Source organism: Platalea leucorodia, assembly GCF_965183815.1.
Source record: "Platalea leucorodia genome assembly, chromosome: 17".
NCBI classification, from domain to species: domain Eukaryota; kingdom Metazoa; phylum Chordata; class Aves; order Pelecaniformes; family Threskiornithidae; genus Platalea; species Platalea leucorodia.
In genome coordinates, this window is record NC_138839.1 from 3,195,993 (window position 1) to 3,217,734 (window position 21,742).

General features: G+C 43.0%; 1 protein-coding gene across 2 annotated transcripts in view; it reads left to right on the top strand.

Annotated features, from left to right (window-relative positions):
• The window catches only part of DVL1 (dishevelled segment polarity protein 1), a 102,537-nt gene that overhangs the window by 16,815 nt on the left and 63,980 nt on the right, over positions 1–21,742 (top strand). The window lies entirely within an intron of this gene.

A 21,742-nucleotide genomic window follows, 5' to 3' on the forward strand; every position in this document is an offset into this window, starting at 1 on the left:
GTTCCTTATTTCGGGCTATGCAAAAATCCTCACTGGCTTCAGTGGTACTACAAGCTCATCCTGAAATGGTAGAGAATGTGCCTTCCAAAGAGCTTCGAGTATTTGGAATAAAGGTAAACTAAGTAATGGCCCTGGAGCCTGTGTGAATGTGCAGCTGGAGCGTTGTTAAGAGCTCGTTGGTGCTTGTTTCGTGATGACTCTTGCACAGTGTGTCCTCATCAACTTCGAGTGAAGGCAGTGGACGTTTTCAATGCAGAGTGAATTTATTTGTTGTTCTCAGTGCTGTCTCAGGTCTCTGGCTTGTAAGAATTATTTATAGGGTAAACGGAAATCCTGTTCCTCATGTGATATTAGATAGATGCATCTGAAGTAGAGCGATCAAATAGTTAATGTTAAAAAGCCTGCCTCTTCTGTCTTTCAAATCGTCCCAGCAGGGGTTGCATTTCATGGTTGACATTAGCCATGCTGTTCCAGCTTCTGCTTCTTTCACGTCCTGCTTTTCATCCCCCCTCCCTCCTTACATTTTTTTAATACATCTCTTATTCAATGTGGTTAATAAGCAAATTGGTCATCTGCTTATTTTTGTCTTTGCTAACACTCCCCCCACCTTCCTGTTCAGACCAAATTAGCAGTAAGCCAATGAATTGAAGGTAATGCTACTGTGAATTAGCCTTTGCTGCAGGGCAGCTTTGCATTTTTAGTGCCAAGCTGACTAGTTTGTGTGACTAAAATCAGGCAGTGGAGAAAGACCTGGGATTTTCATTCCTGACAGGAGGGGCTCACGGGTGTTGAAGGGTAGTGACTGAGCTTTAGGAGGCATCTCCTTGGCAGGTTCTTTTTGTGGGTTCATCTTTGGCTGGTCTCTCTTGGCCGTGCCCTGTGAGCTGCTGCATGAATTGCACTTGCTGTGAAGAACTTACATTGCAGCTGAGCAAAAAGAAGCAAGCGTAAGGACAGGCAGCATTGGAGGCTGGTGGATGGAAGGGATTTTCCCAAGTTCGCCAGTAGATTGTTGGCAGAATTGTGAATGGAAATCTCATCTTGTGGTTTCCAGTCTTACATTTTAATTGCTGGAGAGTTTTCCCAGGTGACTTTTATTTTTTTCATGTCTAATAGTCTAGAAGGCATTTGTTTGTAGCTTTTTTTTTTGAATGAGAGGATCATGGTACAGCAAATGATGGGCTTGAAGTAAAACTTGTTGAAAAGAGAGAGGTTTGATCCACACCTTTGCATATTTTGTATGCACACAAATGATCTCTCCTTAGGAGGGGAAAAAATGGGGCGAATATTCCTGTTATCCTAGTGGTATAACATGAACTTTCTTCAGAAGAATCGCTTCTGAGGTGGCCAGAGCATGCTCCATGAGCACTAGCACTTAGAAATGTAGCAGTCCTTCCAGCTATGCTTTTTGTATTTGGGTGATGTGATGTAAACCCTTCCGCTAGGATGGCAGTAGCTGCTGTCTGGGTCCATGAAGTTCTGTAGCTCACTCTTTCTGCAGAGGCCTTAGCAGTGCATGTATCTTATGTGCACAAAGAGAAAGGAGGAGAGTCAGTGTCTCTCTCTACTGGGCTCTGTGAATCAGATGCTCTCAGAGCTATCAAGTTGTGAGCTCTGCAGGTTCAGCTCTTCTGTTGTACTCTGCTTGCGTTCCCGCTCCTGACAGCCACGCAGAAGGGAAGCATTAGGTAAAACCTCTTCCTACGCTTGGCAAATTGGCTCCTATTTACTAAAAGCTTTTTCAGACTGTCGTAATTATCATGGTGACACAGATGTGAGAGGTGTGAGCACATAAATAAAGCAGTTGGAGTAAACACACTTATTTTTTTCATCTAGTGGCTAAAGAAGTTCCATTGTGCTATTGTTTCCATTGATAACTATTGAGCACTAGTAAAGCTTTTCAGCTGGGTGAGGGCAGTCGAGAGAATCAAGACCAAAGTACAGTCTAATGTATTTAGGAGCAAGGGTAGGATTACTATATTGTACTGGTTCTGAATAATATCCCAGTCATCGCTCTGGAATATTAAAAGTTTTGCGGTCTGGCTAAATATTGATGCACTAACCTGGAATTCTTCCCCTCCTCACACACACAAAATGACAAAATGTCAGAAAGGGGAGACATCCATTAAGGTGTAACAGATCGATCCTTTTTAAGGAAGAATCTTGCTTTTTTCTTTACATGAAATAAAAGTGAAAGTAATAGAAAATGAGTGAGTAGAAATTATAATCACTCGCTGTGCCCAAGGTCTGGGCCTGTGGCCTGGGATATACTGGATACGAGAACAAATTCATGACATGATTACCTAAGCAAGCCTGGCCGACTGACTAAAGGGTGCTTCCAGTGATTGCTTCTGGATGCAATTGGTTTTGACAACCTTGAGTCTGTCACTGTCATTTCAATAAAATGCGTTGCTTCAAATTAAGCAAAATAAGACCTTTCTTCTTCTTTATAGTCTTAGAAACTCTTGGCTCCTATTGTTCCTTTCTCCTTTTATCCTGAGGGCTTCTAGGAGCAATAGCAGTGGTGATTTGTCTCTGGATTCCAAGCTGACAAGAAGCTTTACAATAAGTCAGTTAATAATTGGGGCACTGTGAACCCTCAGCAGCAGACTGAATATCATAATTAGAGCTCCATGTGTTTGATTTCTTTGGAGTAATGTCATCAAGTCAGGAAATGGCTTTATGACTCTGTCCACAAGTGGGACATTCTTGTGAACTTTCATGACCTCAGGGATCCGGTAAGGTTAAGTGATGGCGGCTTTTGGGTGGGCTTCTAGGTTGGAAGATAATGCTGTTCGTGTTGGATTTGAGCAGTTGCTTCAACTTCCAGTGCCTGGGAATTTAGTAGTAGACAGACCACCACCATCCTTTGCCCCATTGTTGATAGCCTCAACAGACAGGCAAAGGTTGGATCTGTCTCTGAAAACATCTCTATTTGGTTCCTCCAGGGATTGAAGTGTATTGTCTGTACTTGCTTGTTGGATGAGTGGAAGGTTTCATTCTCCAGGGTTAGGAGTCTGTTTAAACTTTCTTCGAGTTGGTAGTTTAGTTGACTGTCTTTTCTCCTTCTCCGTCCTGGAAAGTCTCCTCTCATTCGCTCCACTCAATACCTCTCTGCTGTTTTGTCCTTGTAGGACATTAGATGTCACATTGTCCTCAACTTAGCAGTCCCCCATGCATCTAAAAAAGGATGTGTGAGACAGACACGTGTCCAGTGCTGCATATGTTGAATAAATATGTTTCTGATTTTCAGTACTTATTCTAAGAGTTTGCCTCAAATATTTCCTTCTTAACAATTTTATTTCGTTCTTTAAATCTTAGGCATTTGGGTATAAGTTGTAGAAGCTTGTGAAATCAACTGCACTGCTGGCAAGTAATTGAGACCTTCACTCTGTTCAAGGCACAGTACTAAATGTTACCAACTCTCTCTAGCTGCTCATGGAAACCTGGCTCTTAAAAATTGCATTAGCTCTGAAAAACTTACTTTAAGTAGTCATAGAACTACTTTGACTTTTCCTTGCCAAGACTGCTGATTTCTCACATTCATATATTTGTGTTCTTTAAAATATTTGCTTTTTACTTACCGCAGCCAGGTAGAATAAATAAAAACGATAGAGACATGCACATCTGTCAACTCATAAAATCTTAAAACGTTCTTTTCTCTAAGGATAGTAAGTATAGAAATCTAAATGCAAAACAAAAACAGCTCTTGAAAACATATTACTCCTTTCCTAATATGATTCATTCTCCTGAGTGCTAAGCTGTAAGTGCAGATGTCAGATAGCATTCCAAAAAGTGTTCTGTGGAGGCAGTATACAAGAGCTGAACTTTTATTAAACCTGGGTTATCAAAAGAAGCTGTGTCTCTAGGGGTGGAGGCACAGAGCTACTGGAGAACAGTGTCTGCCAGGGCAAGGTGAAGTAACTATCATTTTTGAGAATCTGACAGTACCTCCTTTTGTTGCTGTGTTTTCTTACGGACAGATTTCCTTTTGAAAATAGTGACTCAGGCCATGGTCTATGTCTGTGCTAAGTTATAACTGAGATCCTGCCAAAGTGTCTTAAACTGTTAGCCCTCTTTAAGATTCTGTAAAAGAGAGATGGTTGCTTAACGTGTATTTCTGATTTCTCCACCAGACTGACTTTTAAAAGGATTTTTGGTGGCTTATTGGATACTGCTTTTAAAAGCAACAGCTAGACCTTTGCCTGTGAATAAGGTACTCGGCGTGTCTTTGGGCAAATTTAAACAACTAGCCTATGTTTCGAAGTTTAATTGCCATCCCTGCCTCCCCACCCCCTTCTCATGCATGCTGTCTCCTTTTAATAGCTTCTTTTTCTCTCTTTAGACTCCAGGGATCACTAATTGAGAAATCAGCCTCTGGTTGGTTGGATAACCATTGGCAACTGCTGCAGTTACAGAGCTGCTGGTCTTCCCGAGTCTCTGACAGAAAATGAGTAAAGATAGGAACACAGCTGTAATAGAAGAATGGACAGATTACAAAACCACTGGGATTGGGTCTCTTCTTATCTGGCTCTGCCAAACAGCAGGATATATGTCTCAATGAAATCAGAATTAGCAAGTGACAAACTGGAGTTTTACTCTTGAGAGATGCTATCGGTATCCTTCTGCAAAAAATAGGGTTTGGAAAGCTAAAGAAGCTCTCCAGGATTTGTGGTGTGGATTGGTTGAGTTGGAGCTGTTCAGCCACTCTTTGCTGTGTTTGTAACAAAAGCAGCAACAAAATCAAACTTTACAGTTTACCTATTCCAGTGTTTTTGTCTGTTGATGTTGAGTCGATTGAAAGTCTGACCTGTGAAAAACTGCTTTGACTTCTGGACTGTAGCTCAGTTGGTTTGTGTGATTTTGGTGCTTGTGAACACTATGATGTGAATTTGGGCTCTTCTCATTAGTTTGAACTTGATATGGCAAACAGCTTTTGCTTCTCCAGTAGGATTTGGAAGAAATTTTTTGCAGTCCTGCTAAGTGTCCCAAGCTGAGTATTAGGCAGCCTAATGCAAATCCACAGCCTGGCTGCATCTGCCTTTTCAATAAAGGTTGCTCCTGGTGCTCTGCCTGTTCTTCAGGAAGAGGGCAGAAACCCCAGCTCTGCAAGCGGGGCCAGCGCGTGCCTTTTTGTAGTCAGAGGCCCAGTGGCTTATGAAGTTCCCATGACAGGAAAATATTGACTTTGGTGAAAGATGGATGATGCAAGTCTAACAACTCTAGTAGTAGGGAGAACTTATAATTTCTTCCCGATTTCAAACTCAGATGCCTTCTTGGGGTGATGAATGTGTTCATCAAACGTTCCCTAGCGATGCTGCATGTCATTTCGCAGTGCATGCAGCTAGTCAAAATGTATTCCAGACACCATTTGGGCATGGTGAAGAAGCTGTGCTCTGTACCCAGAAGATGTGGCTTTCCAGTGTTTATGCACATAGTTGCCTAGGGAGTTACGTTATACTGGCTTGTGCCTTACATTAGTAAAGTAGAAAGGCTGCCAGTTACTGTTTGTGGCTCCATCTCTGGGGCATGCTGTCCGGTGTCAGTATGTACAAACCTTCTGCAAGGTTCGGGATGTTTCCTTTAAAAGACAGGGCTACCTGGAGTGATGTTCGTCGATCTAAAACCTGTGGGAGATTCAGATTTCCCTGTAATGCATTTCACAGCCAAGGTAGATAACAGCTCTGAGCTTTGTTAGAGCCCTCAAGAGCTGCGTTGCCACAGGAAGCACCACGCGTCGCTGAACAGAACCGGAGGGGTGCAGGTATGCACATCTTCCAGTCGGGACAATCCTGAATCACTGAATCCAGAAGGACCCAACAGACTGTCAAAGTGCACTTTGCAAATCCTGTAGTAATTTTCTGGGTGAAGCTTGTAAAATTAAGACAATAAAGGCAAGGGGGACTGCTTGTTACAGATTGAAAATGTGAATTTCCTGTGAAGGGACATTGCTTGCATTTTGTTTCTCGTTCAGTTCCTGGTGAAACGCCATGCTTGTAAGAGCAACAGAGACTCTTCAGAAGGCTGTCTGTGGCTAAGGTGATTACCTAGCACTTGGAAGACCTGAGTTCGGTTGTCAATCCTGCCACACAGTTTTCTGCCTCATCTTACCATCTGCTGGAAAAGATGCAATAAGTCTTTCATCTTGTGTTTTAGATGGTAGTTTTCCCTGCAGAAGGCTTATCTCATTCTGTGTGGTGCCAGGATAATGAGAGTCTGCTTTCCGTTTCAGAGGGCTTTAAATACTGCTTAAATAAATTAAAAAAAAAAAAAAAAAAGAAAAAGGTAACCGGGCCCTATGTTTCTCCCCTCTCTTCCACACTAATACACTGGTAAATTAAGGCAGAGGTTCTGTTGGATTCTGTACTTAAACCTACAAATACTCATTTAGAAGTCAAATGTACTTGGGCTTGGGCAGGTTTGGAATGAAGGGTTTGCATTTTGCTTGCTCTCCCTTTGCATATGGAAAAGGTTCAGTTCTTTCCCTGTGATGCGTAAAATCTGAACACCTTTTATCTGAACTGTTTCTCTGAGCAGCCTCTTAGGTTGCTGAAATCACTCTTAAAGAGTGGGAGGTGGGGAACCAAACAGGCAGAGCTAGGCAGGTAAAAAGCGCGTACCTCCTGCGTTAACAGGCCCCTCCCGGAGCAGCCTGCCTCTGGGCTCTACCCGCTGCTAGGCAGTAGTTACAGAAGTGCAATATTTGGAGGAGCACCATTTCTTAGTGCATGCGTGTCAGTTCTTGGCAAGCCTGCTCCCTGTCTTTTGAAGGGTACTGTAGCTGAATGGTTCAGTGTTTTAGACCTATCTAATTTTTATTTTCCTTAAATGGATGGCATTAGAGGTGTTGGCAAATGCTTCTTGCTATATTCATGAGGAACAAGGACTTGGTGATCTGATGGGAAAGCCTGTGATGCACCTGGGGAAATGGTGAAATACAGCATTGTGGGCTCTTTTCATTGCGGCTGGTTTTTGTGTGTGTGTGCGTAAAATCTGTGTCCTTCAGTACTGCTATACATTCTTGTAAGGATGCACTGAACAGGAATAGCTTGAAGAAATATTTCTTTATAAAGAACTCAAAAACCTGTATAAAGTACCACAGTGAGTCCCTGAGCACTGCAGCTTTCTTCTTGCTTATAGTTCTTCAGGAGTATAGCAGTAAATGGGACAACCATCCCTCTCTCTCCCTTGCCAGTGTCTTCCAGTTCTAAACTGAAGGGGCCACTCACGAAATGAGGGAGGTTGGCTTATTGATGTTCATACGGACAGCTGTCTTTTACTGGAAGGCTTCAATTTTCTCAAAGCAACGCCTCTCTTCATTTGGTTTTACAAGGATGTTGAATACATGCAATTTGCGCTATTGCTCTTTGCTATTTTTCTAAATGAAATAGTAGATATTTTTGTAAAACGCATTATAGTGTGGCTTGGAATAGCAAACTCATGACTAAACATGAACATGGGGCTGGGGGGTTGCGCTTGCTATCAAGAACTTGTTTCGCTTCTGCACTGGAACATGTTTCTGATGGTGAAAATAAAATTTTTGCCCTCTCATGGTGAAAATCTTCAAAGAGTGATCCCCATCCCATATGGGCATGTATCCAAAGACTGCCTGTTTCTTAATTTATATCTGACTTGGGATTTTGTGACAAGCTAGAGATCTCTTTTTCAATGCCTAAGCAAACTTGTAGGTCCAGTTATACTTTGAAGTTGAAGTGTGGGTGGAATTTATTACTGGGTCTGAATGTAAGAGGTCTGAACCCAGCTTTTCCTTACAAGTCTGTCTTGCAGTGTTGCCATCCCAGGGAATTGTTAGAGGGCTGTATCTCTGCTTCCCCTACCGCAGTAGCACGTTCTTCCTCATGGGGGACTAAACCTGGAAGGGGTGTAGACAAGGACAACTTCATCTTGTGATCTGGATTCCAAAATACTTTGTCCACGGTGACTGTCCAGGCCTTGTGTTGAACGGCTGAAACGGCCATGAAATGGATTCGTGTTATAGCCCTCCTGGGTTGCCTTTGAGACTCGATGAAGATTCTAGGAATTACGCATTAAGTTGACCTCCGTGTATGATGCCGTACACTTTTGAAGCTTGTACAAAGAACTGACTAGTGAAGGCTTCCGGTGGCTTCCCACAAAAAAAAAGGATACCTGGTCTTTTAGGGTTTTCTGTGTAATTCTGTGGGAGAGTTGACATTTTGCGTGTGCTTTGAAGGCAGAGATGGTAGTCTCCACCTTTGTGCCTGTCTTTTATATAGGTCTGGAGGCAACAGGCGCTATCGCATTCATTACAACGTACATCTCACTTGTCATGGGCTGTGAGTTATACATCTGGAAGCTGGAGTAGTGTAGACAAAAAGACCTTATTAAAATAAACTAAATAATTTTCACCACATCAGTGACCAGAATTATGCCATTTAATTAAAATATGTCTAGACAAATAACCCAGGGGGAGAAAGATATTATCTATAATAAGTGTTTGAGGTTTCTGCATAGGGACCATACTAAATAAATTTATGAATAACTTCTTTTCTCTCCCAAGTATCTGGAGTCTTTGGAGTACTGTAGCCACTGCTGGATAATATGGTTGTTTCTCGTATAACTAGATTGGCATTCATCTTTTTCTTAGCAATTCTTGTAACCTGTCTGTAAATAATATTTCTGTGAGGTATTGATTAACACTTGTGTCTATTTTTTGACCTAGCTTTTTATTATAATGAGGTACTTTTAAGAGAGCACAAAAGGAACATTTCACATGGAATAAGAATTGATTTTTATCTTGACTGCTCTCATGTATGTTTATCTTTTCTTGTTTTGTGTTGTTTGGCAGCTGACACCGTATCTGTCATGGTTGTATGACACCTTTATTGAAAATTAACTGAGTAGTTGTAATAAGAGGTCTGGAGTTGCTACCATATCCAGTGGGTACTTAGAATGGTAGAAATAAACTCACTTTACTTGTAGTTGATTAGGAAAAATGCTCTACTTTCTAAGGCCGTTGAACTTGTTTCCTTCTTGCTTTCATTGTGAAGGACTGAAAGTCGTTCTGACTCAAAAGAAAAGAGGGAGGACACATTTTCAGGCAGCTCATTCTCCTCCTGCTGTCTTTCAGAGAGTGATTTCACTCCATGTAGTTAGTGGACCTCTCCAGAAAGGTGCTTCGTTCCGTATTGAGAGTAATGGACTTGATGGCATATGTGGGATTAGGGTCGCAGGAATAGTCCTTTGGCTCGTTCCTGGAGTTTATTGCTCTGGAATTGGTTCCTGAAGGACAACTCAGCCAGGGTTATCACTTTATTAATTTGACATTGTACCTGTCCGTCACAATCCGAAAGGAAGATCTCTTCTTCTCCTTCCTGGTTCTGTCAGCAGAATGGACACCTATCTCCTTGACATGGCATGAAAGTGGACATCTGCATTTTTGCAAAATTAATATACACACTCGTTTTCTAAAATGAGCACCTGACTGTAGCTGGGATTTTTGTTATGCCATGCATTAATATTCAGAGACTGTGTTTTGAGACTAAAATACGGTTATCTTTAAAACAGTGTTTGGGTGAAGAAATGATAAAGAAAATCTGATGTCACCTTTTTAAGGGCTAGTATTATGCACGTTTTTTACCATGTGCTGTGAGATTGTGCTGGTGCCACTAATGTAATTGTAGTGGAAAGACAGTTCAGCGGAACGCTCCGGTTTGTGTGTGATCATGGCAGCATTATCAGTGACAGCAATGGGATTGTACTGAGGTGGAAGTACCATGTTTCTGTACGTGCATATTTTTCCCCCTTTAGGACAGAAAATAGATTCATAAGGTTACAATACATGATTGGTGGTATTGCCTTTGAAAATTGATTGCTTGACATCTAATAATGCAAATAAAGCATGCTGGCAATAGTCTTGAGCTGAGAAGCTGTTTTTTCTGTTGAATGGTGAAGGCAGTCTACGAACACGTGACTTTGGGTTGCTTCAGCACAAAAACTCAGTATGCTGTCTAGCATTAGTTGCCTCGTTTATTTGGTTTTTATAGATGCACGCACGTGATGGTACTGGGGTTGTCACGTCTGCCTGTTCTTTCAGTTGCAGAGAAACAAGGGCTGTTCTTGTGGTCCCTTCTTTCTGTGGCTGCAATGTGGTGTATGTGAATGCCAGCCTTTCCACTGAAAATGCTCAGTCCCTGAAGAGCTTGCAAGTTGCAAATTCACTGTTAATCTTGCTATGAAACAAGGTCTTAACTCAGGGCAAAAATAACTGCCTGGGCACTTGGCCATTGTGAAATGTGTGCAAATACACAAAGATAAGCGGCATCTGCTGTCTGTGGGCTCAGTTCTTATTGGTGGTCAATATTTTGAATAGGAATAATGGGTTGTTGCATAGTAGTCTTCTGGGATTTTGGAAAAGGGCTTATGACAGAACGGTCTGCATAGCACTCATTATATTTTCATAACATCCTTCTGAAGTATTTACTGTGCCCTTCCTCCAAATTATCCTCCTCTGTCAGTTAGCTCTGCCTAGGTCGGATCCATCCCCATGCTGAAGCTGAAACATCATTTAAGAGCGAGTCAGGCGGAATGCAGTGTTCATGCTTGTGTTCAGCTCCGGAGTGAATTTCCCCCTCAAAAGTTAGTGTTGGGAATTTGAGGCTGTAATTTGCATTGTATCAGACCCAGGAGGGGGCTGCAGCGCCCCGACTCAATTCTTTTGAACTTTTTCTGCTGGATGTGTAGGTGCGTTGTCCTATAATTGCATCCTTATTCTGGAACTGCTGCCTTTCCACCCAGGTCCTTTCTGCTACTCCACTTGTCAGATGTCTTTTACGCAGCTTCTGCTTGAGTTGCACACTTGAGTAACCTCAGCAGCTCTTGGCACTGGATGCAGCGATTCCTTGGAGTGACCCGGTAACCAGCCCTCAATTCAGCTACTGAAGTCAGCCATCAGCAGCGACAGAGGTATGCTGCTGCATCTGGCTCTAGTTCATGTCTCCTGTGTCACTCATCCTTCAGGCTTTTCAGATCGCCCTTGCTGCCTGACTGTTAGAGAAGGGTTTTCTATAGGTTCCAGCCATGGGATGAGGGGTTGTCTGCATGCCATTTTGGATGTGTGATAGCAAAGAGCGTATCTGTCTTAATTTAAATCCTGTTAGCATGGGAAGCCCTTGAAATAATTTGTGGCAGCATGGGCTTAAGCGTGGTCTGGCAGCCGGAGGAAGTACCGGAGTCCCCAGTGTAATCTGTGGACTGTAATGAAGTTTGTGTAGTACCTTGAAATGCTTCTTTGTCCGTTTTGATACTGAGCAGATGAATTTCAGGCTTAAGCTGAGGCATCCACACTTCTGGCTGGAGGTCCAAGAACAGTGGCTGCAAAGTGATGCTTTTCGCGTGTTGATGAATTAAAGTCATGTTATCCCAAAACATCCTTAGGGATGATGTGAAATCTTGAGCATTCATGGAGCTCTTAATGCTTCCCAAGTAACTTTGAAAGGACTGGAAGGATGTACTATTAGATGCTAAAGGGTGTACTGTTAGGGTCAGTTTGTGCTGAGGGAGGCTATACTACCAAAATCAGTGTTCTCTTTGCACAAAAATAGAGATTTTATGAGTAGCATATGGTAGGCGGAGTGGCCAATAACCTTACAAGTTGTGCAGCCTCTTTCGCTGTTCATCAGTGGGGCCGAGAGCTGTTGATGATCAGCTAAAAGCATCATGAACCTTGCCTTTCAACTCTGAGCTTCAGAACTGGCTTGGAGAAGGCACTGGGACTGTGGATTAGAAACCACATCATCTCAGTGAATCGGTATGTAGCTCTCGGTGTGCAAGGTCGTGACCTGACTTCAGCCTGCAGAGGCTTAGATTTTCAACGGGCTGCATCTCTGCCTTGACTTTGTGTGAATGTCACCTCTAAGTGCTATTTTGGGAATGTCCTGCTCTGGAGTTTTGAAGATAATTGTACCCTGGGGAAAGCACAATCAGAGCCAGCTGTTTCAAATGGCCATTCCACAACCAGCTTGCTGCTGGCAGCAGCCTCTCTTTTACAGTGTTTTTCCTACGTTGTCTTCAAGAACTATTTAATTTTACGGGGCCTTGTTAATATTTATTGTTTTGTAACTGAGACATTGGACTGGGACTTGGAAATCTGGGTTCAGGTCATAATTATGCTGACCCGTCCCTTCGTATTGTGACTGCTTTGTCTTTACAGCAGAAATGAGGATATGTGTCTGTCCCTTGAGACAGTTGCAAGAATAGATTCATTAACACCTGTGAGACTGTAATATAGTCACATAAATAATTTACTAAATAACATGGTAGAGGAAAAAAGGAAATAATAGAAAAGACAGAAGACTGTTGGTGTGGCTAAAATGCTTTGCTTGTTATGGACAGTTTGGCCAGTTCTATTCCAAATGCTTTCCAAGGGAGTAGGTGGTATTGACGAAAACAAATCATAAGGTCTTAGGGCTCCAAAAGTCAACATTTGCTTGGCTTCTCTGTGCGCATAATTAAGACTAACCTTTTTTCTGCTAGGTTAGCTGACCATGGAGTGGAGGATAACACTATGCACAATTGGGGCTATCAGTGTTAAAATCAGAATAGTCTAATTTCTATAGATATCAATTTATAATACCATAAATGCTTGTATTTTAGTGGGATTTTCACACCTTGAGCATCTGCACAACCACTGAAATATTGTTAATTAAGGAGTAGAGAAGCAAATCGTATTCTCTTACGCCATTGCTCTTTAGCAGTCAGTCATAAATATTTTAAAATACTTAATTGGAAGCCACGCCTCATAGATACTACAAAGTGCACTGTATTTGGAGTCCCCTTCGAGGTAACGGGCAGAAGTTCTGGCGAGGGTCTGTAGCCTAGCACAAGTCGGGCTGTGCTGGGCTTGAGTGAAATGGAAGGATGAGACAGATCTGGGCTGGGAGCCCGAGTACCAGTTGGTTCAAAACACGTGGAGCCTTTTAGTATGAGTCACTGTGTCGGGCTGTTGCACTTGCTAATGACTGAGAGGCCTTCGAAAGTGCTTTGAGTGTGATGCAGATGGCTAAACTGGATTGCTGTAGATCAAAATTCCCCTCTTCACACTCGAGGCAGCTGTAATGCAAGGAATCTCTGCTTTCCTCCCTCCTTCACACGCTCCCGTTGTTCGTTTTGGATTCACGTGCAGGGATCTTGCTTAAGCAGAACTCTGGACTTCTCTACCCAAGTAATGAGGCTTTGTGCTCCTTGAATGTCTATCTTAAATCGTCATCAAGGAACTTTTAAACATGAAAGTCCCATAATTTTCTTGTAGAAAGAGGGAGTGTAATAGGCCAAATGACCTCCTCAAGGTCATACAGTGGGTTGATGCCAGAGCAGAGCCTAAATAAATTTAGTTGTCCTGGAGTCCCAACTCATTGCCATAAAAAGCAAAGCTTTATGTTTGAAATGAAGAGCAGATTCTAGGCCGATTCTCTCCTAGGGAGTACACTAGTTCTTACTTCATTCATGTGCTGGAGCTTAGGTCAGTATCTGATATAGGACCTAAGTGCCAAAACTTTTCCAGTGTCCTGCAGTCCTCCTGAAAGGTGATAAATCATTCCTACTGTTCTAGAAGGTGGCATGGATGTGCCTCCAGGAATAAAGGTGAAGTGGAGAAAACGGTGAAGAGGCAATTATGTGGGCAAAAGTGTTTAGTGTGGGGATGAAGATCAGATGTGGCAGAGGATAACGTAAATACACGAATGCATTAACTGTTAATTGCAGACAGAATCCCCGAGACTGTGCGCTTAGATTTTTAAAAGGGTTAAGAATAACATGAGAGAGTAGCAGCTAATTCCATAAATGAAGAAAAAGAGAGTGTTCCTTAATGCATTTGTCACCTATGGAGGAAGAGGTGACTTCCCTAACACCCATTGCAGACAGTTTCTTGCTACAATTTCTATATAACCTGTAAGAAGGAGCCAGTGGGTGTGGTGAGAGGACAGGAGGCTGACTTCAAGCTGGGGAGTGCTGTCTCAAGGGCTGACTGGAGTAAATGGCTTTATGCAGAAGGGACGTTGGACTTGTGTAGCTGAGCCTCTGCAGATCGTGCAGAGCTGCTGCTCAGCTGCTGTGTCAGGAGAGCTATCGCAGGCGTTGAAGCTAGAGAGCCTTTTTGGAAGAGGGTTTTGTTTCCACACTTGGGTGTGTCATTTAAATCATAATTGTGGGTAGCATGTTCATATTAATTTTTGGCAGGTTTGTGTGGGAGTTGGCATACAAAAGTGCGTATATGGAAAGGCAAAGCATTGTCAGTGTTGTTTAGGAATAACAACCTAAAAAGGAGAACCCTGGTTCCACTCCGGCTCTGTGGTATTTTGAGGAGTGATTGGCATGAGCCTTCGGCAGCGAAGCAGCGTAGCTCTGCCTCAGAACGCTGCAGCACCATTGCCCGCTCACTGGCTCAGCGGGGCGCAGGCAAGATCTAAGGCTTTCATCCATCACAGGAGGCTGCGGATCTTTTGTGTTGGGCAGAGCCCTTCTATGCTGCACTGCCTTATGGTGTTTATCTGCTCGGCAAAAAGATTTCTCCTCCCCTCTTTCTTCTTTCCAGAATAAACATGATATCCTAGCCAAGCCTCACCTGTATATTCAATGGGTGGCTTTATTTTCATTGATTTCTCTGAGTTGGAAAGGTGGCTGAAGGCTCTCTGTATTGCAACCTCAGCTACAAAAAGCCTAAAGTTTTAATTCTGCATTAAAAATTGAAACTGAAATGTTAATCAGCTTCAGAAAGACTATTTTTAGAGGTGCAGCCTTGGATTCCAGTTGCGTAGTTGCAGTTTGTCATGTGGTCAGAAGGGTGAGAGGTTTTTTTTTTTCTTTCTGTGCGTGTCAGCTGTTTGCTGTGTGCATTCTGCAATTTAAACTGTCCTTAAAGGAACTGCATGTCTGTCTGTATTTTACTTAGGTTTTCCTAAAAATGACTGTCCTCTGTCATTTGCTTTTGTACTGTAGTAAATAGTCTGATCTTCAGAGATGCTTATATTCTGCATGGAAGGTTGGCCTGGTATTGCCAGACAAGATGCAGGGGGTAGTTTGACAAGTCTGGATCTTCTTCAGAAAGGGCTGCTTCTTGAGGAGCTTTAAAAATACTTTTTATGGCTAGTGAAGTCAGAGAGTTTCTATGAAGCAACTAGCTAGCATCAATGGAGTGTAATACTCCTACTGTAGTTCTGACTGCTAGTCCAATGTGCAAATATCTATCAAACCACGTTCGAAGTTGGGAGCCTCCAATGTAAAAGTTGCTTTTGAGTGTGCTTAGAATCTGCCAAAGCAGTTAGTAGAGTCTTACGAATAGCTTCCCTTAGTATTAACTCATTGCAGATGTGGATTTATGATTACTTATGGTTTTACTAATTTAAACAGCTTTTTTGGAAAACTCCTGCTTCATAAGTAGAATCAAGTTGCCCAGAGAGGTTATGGAACCTCCATCCTTGGAGACACTCAAAACTTGACTGGACATGGCCCTGAGCTATGCAAACCTGCTCTGAGCAGGAGGTTGAGTAGATGACCCCTGGATTTCTCTTCCAGCCTACATGATTCTAGGAATCAAAACTAACATCTGAATATTCTCGTACCTGCCTTTGTGGTGACGGGAGTCATTGAAGATACGTGTAGAATAAATGGCTTAATTACTTCACCTTCTCTCTAAGGATCTCTGAGCAAGTTATAAAAAGTAATGAATGAAGCTTCTCTCCCCCTTCTCCCATCAGTAAAGGACAATAAGAAAGAGCTAAGAAAAGACTTGATTATGATCACAGTGACAAGATGGGATTAGGATGCACACTTTGTGGCACAGTACGCATTAACCTAGAATGAATTTGTAGGGGCCACACGGCTGTCTCAACCCTGCATTTCCCATGTATGTGGCCTTGGAGAATTTGGTCTGCAATGAGTGGATCAAGCAAAGGAAAATTTCCTTGTTAACCTCATTTTTCTGAGTAGAAAAGAAAAAATCATCTAGCTAATGCTGGAGATTAAGTCTCTCACAGGCGTGCATGATGCAATCAAAACGCAAGTGTATGCAACGCTATCAAACCCAGTGTTTAATATCCAATTGCCTAAATGCTTATGAATCAGAGAGTCATTAGAGGTTTGTGGGGTTCACTTGGTATTCTTATATGGAGTCAGCATATATTCTGAGGCAGCAAGCAGCTTGGCAGAGGGATGAGGGTGAGGGTAAGCCTCAACAATCGTTGGTCTTCGGGCTAAAATCCTCTTTGGAGGAAAACGAGAAGTCAGGATACTGGGAGGGTAACCAGGAGTGCAGACCTGTCACAGAAACAGGTGAGGTACGAGAGGGTGAACAAGACTGGTTTTGGTAGATGCACAAATACGTATTTGTGCAGAGTAGAGTGGTAGCAAAGTCAGAGGATCCAGACACAATTCCAGGAAGCGGGAGGAAGGAGGGGCTGTTACCAGCAGTGATTGTTTCATTTAGTAATTACTTCTTAAACCTCATCTAAGTCAAATAAAGCAGAGGATGTGAGCTTCTGAGAACTATTCCCTCCTCCCCTTCCCTGCACATCCACACCCTTTTTTGCACATACTCTTTCGAAGTGAAGACTGTATTGATGTGAGATTTGCTGGTGGGAGCTTGCTGGCAATGTAGAGCAGGTGCTCGGGGGTATTCACGCATGTGGTGTCTTTTTCATGATCTGTCACTGATGTACTGTGTGACCTTGGGTGAGTTGTTCCCCTGTGTTCTTCTTTTACATTCCTTTTACCTGGTAGATGCATTTGAAGGATCAACTAAAGGATCCGATACCTTGTGCATCAAGATTTTTCTGGAGCACGGTGAAGAGGAAAATGTTACAACATTGATGAAAAATCTCTAGCTAAATTGTTGGTGTGCTGGCAGAGTCTCCCCTCCCTCCCCTTTGCAAAGGAGAGTCGTGTACAGCTGGAACACAGCAGGGCAATACGGGGTAGACCTGCTGCTGGGAGGTATTGCAACCCAAGTTACCTGGAAATGACTGGTTTGGTCTGGTACCATTTGGGGTTCACTGAGTGGCAGCTTTGTAAATGGCTTTGTGGACAGGTGTTTATTTGCTCTCTTCTCTCTGACCCAGAGTGGCTCATAACCTGGGTTAAGCAGAAGGTTGTGTGTGGTGGAACAGGGGCTGCAGGCATTCCGACCTTGCCAGCAATTACAGAGGCACAGTGTTGCCAGGAGGCAAGATGTGACCTAGGAAGCAAATATCCCCTCTTCTGAGGGAAGCTTTAACTCTGTGAGAGCAGGGGATGTGTTATCTTGATATCAGATGGTCTTTGTTCTTACTGTCAAACAGTAAGGCTGCTAACGATTGTGTTTGAGAGCACTGGTGTCATATCTCCCCAGTGGCCCACATCCAATACCAACAGACTTTTCATCACCCTCAGTAGGAGGTCTCTGGCAGATCGAATGCATCACCTCTTCTTCCTTGCCATGCTAGCTTGGGTTGGGTCTAGGTTGTGAACCCATTAGGGCCCTATCCATCCTGGTCTTCAGCTGCTGTGTATATTAGCTCCTAATGGACCGTGTGTGTTCCAAAAGCAGACAACGGCATGGGTCTCCCCCTGCCCTTGCTTCTAAATTCTTGTAGAGCAAAAGACGTCTTCTTGAATACAAAGTTGTCCTCAGACTGAAGCATGTGGCTGCAACTATTCGTATTCCTTTCTTGCCTTCTCTCCATCGCTTCCCCTTCCTGAGAATTGAAAGGAGCTGCCTCTTTTACTACAAATAATGATTTGTAAAGCAGCGATATTTGGAATTAGTGGCTGCTGCTGTCTTTGATGTTCTTGGCACTGTTGATTGCTACCCAAAGCAAGCTGGGAATTAGAGTCTGTCATTCTCTTGCCTCATAGCTCAAGGCTATATTTAGTAGTTCAAGTTGCAACAGATCTGGAAGTTGTTCCCTTTAGCTGCAGCAGAAGGCTAATGCTGTGATAGTGCGCGTTGTTTTGTAAGCGGTGATTTCAGTGTGCTCATTCCTATCACGAGGACAACTGAACCAGTCTGTGCAGTATTGCAGGGATGTCCTGACTGCCACTGTAGGTGTCAATTTTAGAAAGACCCCCAAGCCTTTTCTCTGGAGAGAACCTCACAATCAGTATGTTTTTTTAGTCCTTGACTTTTGCCTAAATCTTAGAGCTTGGTGCAGAACTTCTGCATGTGATTTCTGGGATGCAGTAAGTGGCGTTTCCTTGGGCGGGGGGTGTGTGCGTGCGGAGATACTGTCATTTAAAACATGCGGCTGCCAAGATAAAATTATTGCAGCATCTTTATTTGCTGATCCTGCAATTGGATCTTTGCTGAGTGAGTGTTCTCTCCAGGACTCTATGAAGCACAAAAGATAATGTCTGAATTCGAGTCGGTCCACTGGGGCTGGAGATCCATGCAAATGTTGAAACCCTCTGTCTGCACGCGGCGTTTGCAGCTCCAGAATTACAGGTCTGAGAGCTTCATTGAATCGACAGAGGTTTTTAAAGCACTGCGTATCTGTTGATTTCAGCGGAGTTTATTCTTAATTGTCTCTTTAGAGTCTAGGTATAAATGACTAAAAACAATAATGAAACCATATGATCTGCTTCCTGTTGCCAAAAGGTGAAGGGAGGACAGATGCATTAGGAGTTAAATGAATATTTTAAAATGTTTTTCTTTCCAATAACAGGGCAGGGGTGAAGTCTGCCTAATATTGTACTGCTAGCCATTAACAATGCAAATAAATGTGGAGAAAGAAGAGAACGTTTTTTTCCTCCTTGAAAAATGGATTAAAATGTGCAAATGGAGGTATTAGTGGTGGTGTTAGTTATTCCTGATTTTCCAAAAGTAAGATGGAAAGAAACTCATCGCCCGTTTGCTCTCCTCTCTTCTCCTTCCTAACCAGTTTTTTTCCCCCTCATAATATGACACTGTTTCATGCATAGTCAGTTGCTTTGTGGCTGTTGTGGTTTCTTTTACACAGCAACAAGAAAGACAAAAACATAAATAAAGGAAAATGTGGTTGTGGAACCACAAATTTTTATTGAGTTTGACTAGACTTCAGGTTGGCTTTTATAAAGCTTAGAGATTGTCCAAAGCAAGTTGTCCCTGTTCCACTGTGTAGGGACTTGATGCCAGAAATCTATTTCTGCTACGAAGCTACTGTTTGACTTGGTACGAGCACACCACCGTATCTCCTCTCTGCCTGTATTTAGACAGTCCGCACTCTGAAGAGCTTTCCTCTGCGTACAGTGCCTTCTTCAACAGTTCCCAATTTTGGTTGGAGCCCTTAGGTAACAAAAAGAATGTCTTGAGTATTCACATCAACATGTAGTAGTAAAGCCTTGTATTTAAGAGCAAACCTCGTGTTTTTGCAGTTCACTGACTTTCCATTAGTTACAGTTCCTTCAAGCTGTATAGTAAAAAAAAAAAAACCCAAACCAACCAAAAACCCAGCTAATTCTCCCTGACCTGGGCAGCCACCTTTGTGGATATCCCTAGCTCTTCAGAATCATGAAACAAACCCTTTCTTGGCCAAATGACTCGCAGGACTTAGCAGAAGTATTCGGTGGGTCTCGGCTGTCATACAGCCTTAGTTTATTTGGATCTAGGCAGAAATGGAAGAGGAGAGCTCTGCCTTTAAAGGAAGCCATGGGGTTGTGAACGTCCTGTAACTCTGATAAATGAAGTACTATGGATTCAGTGAGTTCAGGTGAACTCTGTGCTGGACTACTCTGTTGAAGTAAGAGACTAAAATGGATTGAAAAGTCCTGCAAGCTTGCTGTGTTGCGTGGGAGTATTTCTGTACATGAGGCTGCCCGAAAGGGGAATTTGACAAGTCCTGCATTGGAATGCTTGCATTTCGGCCCTACTTGAGCCCTTGCTTGTAGGATTAGAAGAATCCACAAGAATCTTGCTACAAGGAAGGCAGCAGGAGCATCTGAAGAGATGTTTTGAGTAGGGCTTCAGGTTTCAATAATTGCTGTACAGGGTGTGTGGTGTAGCGTGGGATTCTCTGTGCTGCCCTGCCTGGGGCTGCCTTGCTTCTGCCAGATGCTGGGTTTAGAGTTTGCTCCAATTTGCAGATTCAAAAAAAAAAGGCTTGAAAGGAAGCTTGTTCTTAAGGTCTGCTTTCTAGGCAGAAGTGATTCATGTCCTATTGTGGGAGTGAGGGTATGAGAAGGGAGTCCTGTAAAACGGTGACTCTGTGGGCTCCTGTTTTGAAGAGTGATGTTATTCTTACCCTTCATCAGAGAAACCAAATGGGGAGCTAACTGCCCTGCGTTTCATCTGTGTCTCCTGACTAGAGAGAACCGGACCAAAGTGTTGTAATAGATGACATGGACCTTTTCTGTCCTGTCTTGTGGGTCATCACTGACAGAAGAGAATCCATCAGCACTGATTCAGGGCTGCGTCATCTTGCGCTGAAACTACTGAACTCGAACAATGAAGCAGCCCAGCTGTTTTACCAAATCCTATAGTCAGATTTCAGAATTAGCAGAGTTCAATGGTTCTGATTTTAAATTAAGTAATAAAGCACAGGTTGAAAAATGAAGCACCACTCAGGCTGGTTTCTGAAATGGTGATTCCTCTAAAATTTCTCATCTGATGGTCTCTTCAGAAGCCACCAGCAATGCCTATTTCTTCTCTAAAGACAAAATCCAATTCTGAGAGATCATGGCCTTGTATAAATGAGGGAGGTTTGTTAAGGAAGCTGATGCAAATGCAGGGTTTTCTTAATCTCAGGCTTTGCTGCTTTAAATTGGAACTCTCCAGCTTAAAGCAGCAGTCCTAAAAAATATGGTTTAAAGCGCCCTGCTGAAAGATGACATTTGTAATTGGTTTGTAGAGTGAGAAGCTGGCTCACGGGGGGCTTGTTGCGAAGAGTGCTTCAAGGCAGCGACTAATTACTCCCAGTAGTACTGAACCACCAGTTGGTTTTGAACCTGCTCTTTTCATCCGGATGATTCCAAAGGAAGTGACCCTGGTGTGGTCAGCAGCGCCGTTGTTCCCAGGTCCTGGACGGGACTTAGGGAGGCCTCCTGGAGTGCCTTTAGCTGTGCAGGCTACTTAGTCCAGGAGTTACAGGAGAACTGGAGGCTCGCTTTGCCTCTGCCAGACCTGATAAAGATCTTGCTGACTTAAAATGTGATTACTTTACTTTCCAAGAGGACGAGTGAGCGCTGAATTGTTTGAAGAAGTCAGAATATCTTTTTGTAGCTATAAATATATATATATGGTTATGACTGGCTAATTTCATGAATACAAGGTTGTTAAATGGGGGCCATGTTGGTTACTGGGCTAGTTAGAAGAACAGAAACATCTGAAGTAACTTCAGTTGCTGCTGAACTGGAAGCTTGGAATTAAGTCTAATGAAATGGGAGCGTTTCTGTTTTCTCAGTAGTGTCATTTATATTTGGCTATGACCAATCTTAAACTATTGAAAGAAATGCTGATTCTGAGATACTGAGTCACAGTAAGTATCTTCAGAATGGAAAACCTTATGAAAACCCTTATGCTGGTAAAACAAATGGCTGATTTTATTCTCCTTAATTATAAAGGTTTGAGTTCTGGATTCAGCTTTTTATCAAGAAGCCTTCAGAATGGCTCCTAGCCGAATGCTATATTGGCATTGCGTCGGTTTAAAAAGAGTGGGCTAGGGGAGGGAAGTCAGAGCCACCGCTGCAGCTCTCTGCTTGACCATGTCAGCTCTTCCCCTGACGGGCCAGGCCTCGCTCGGCCTTGCTAGCCATTTTGAAA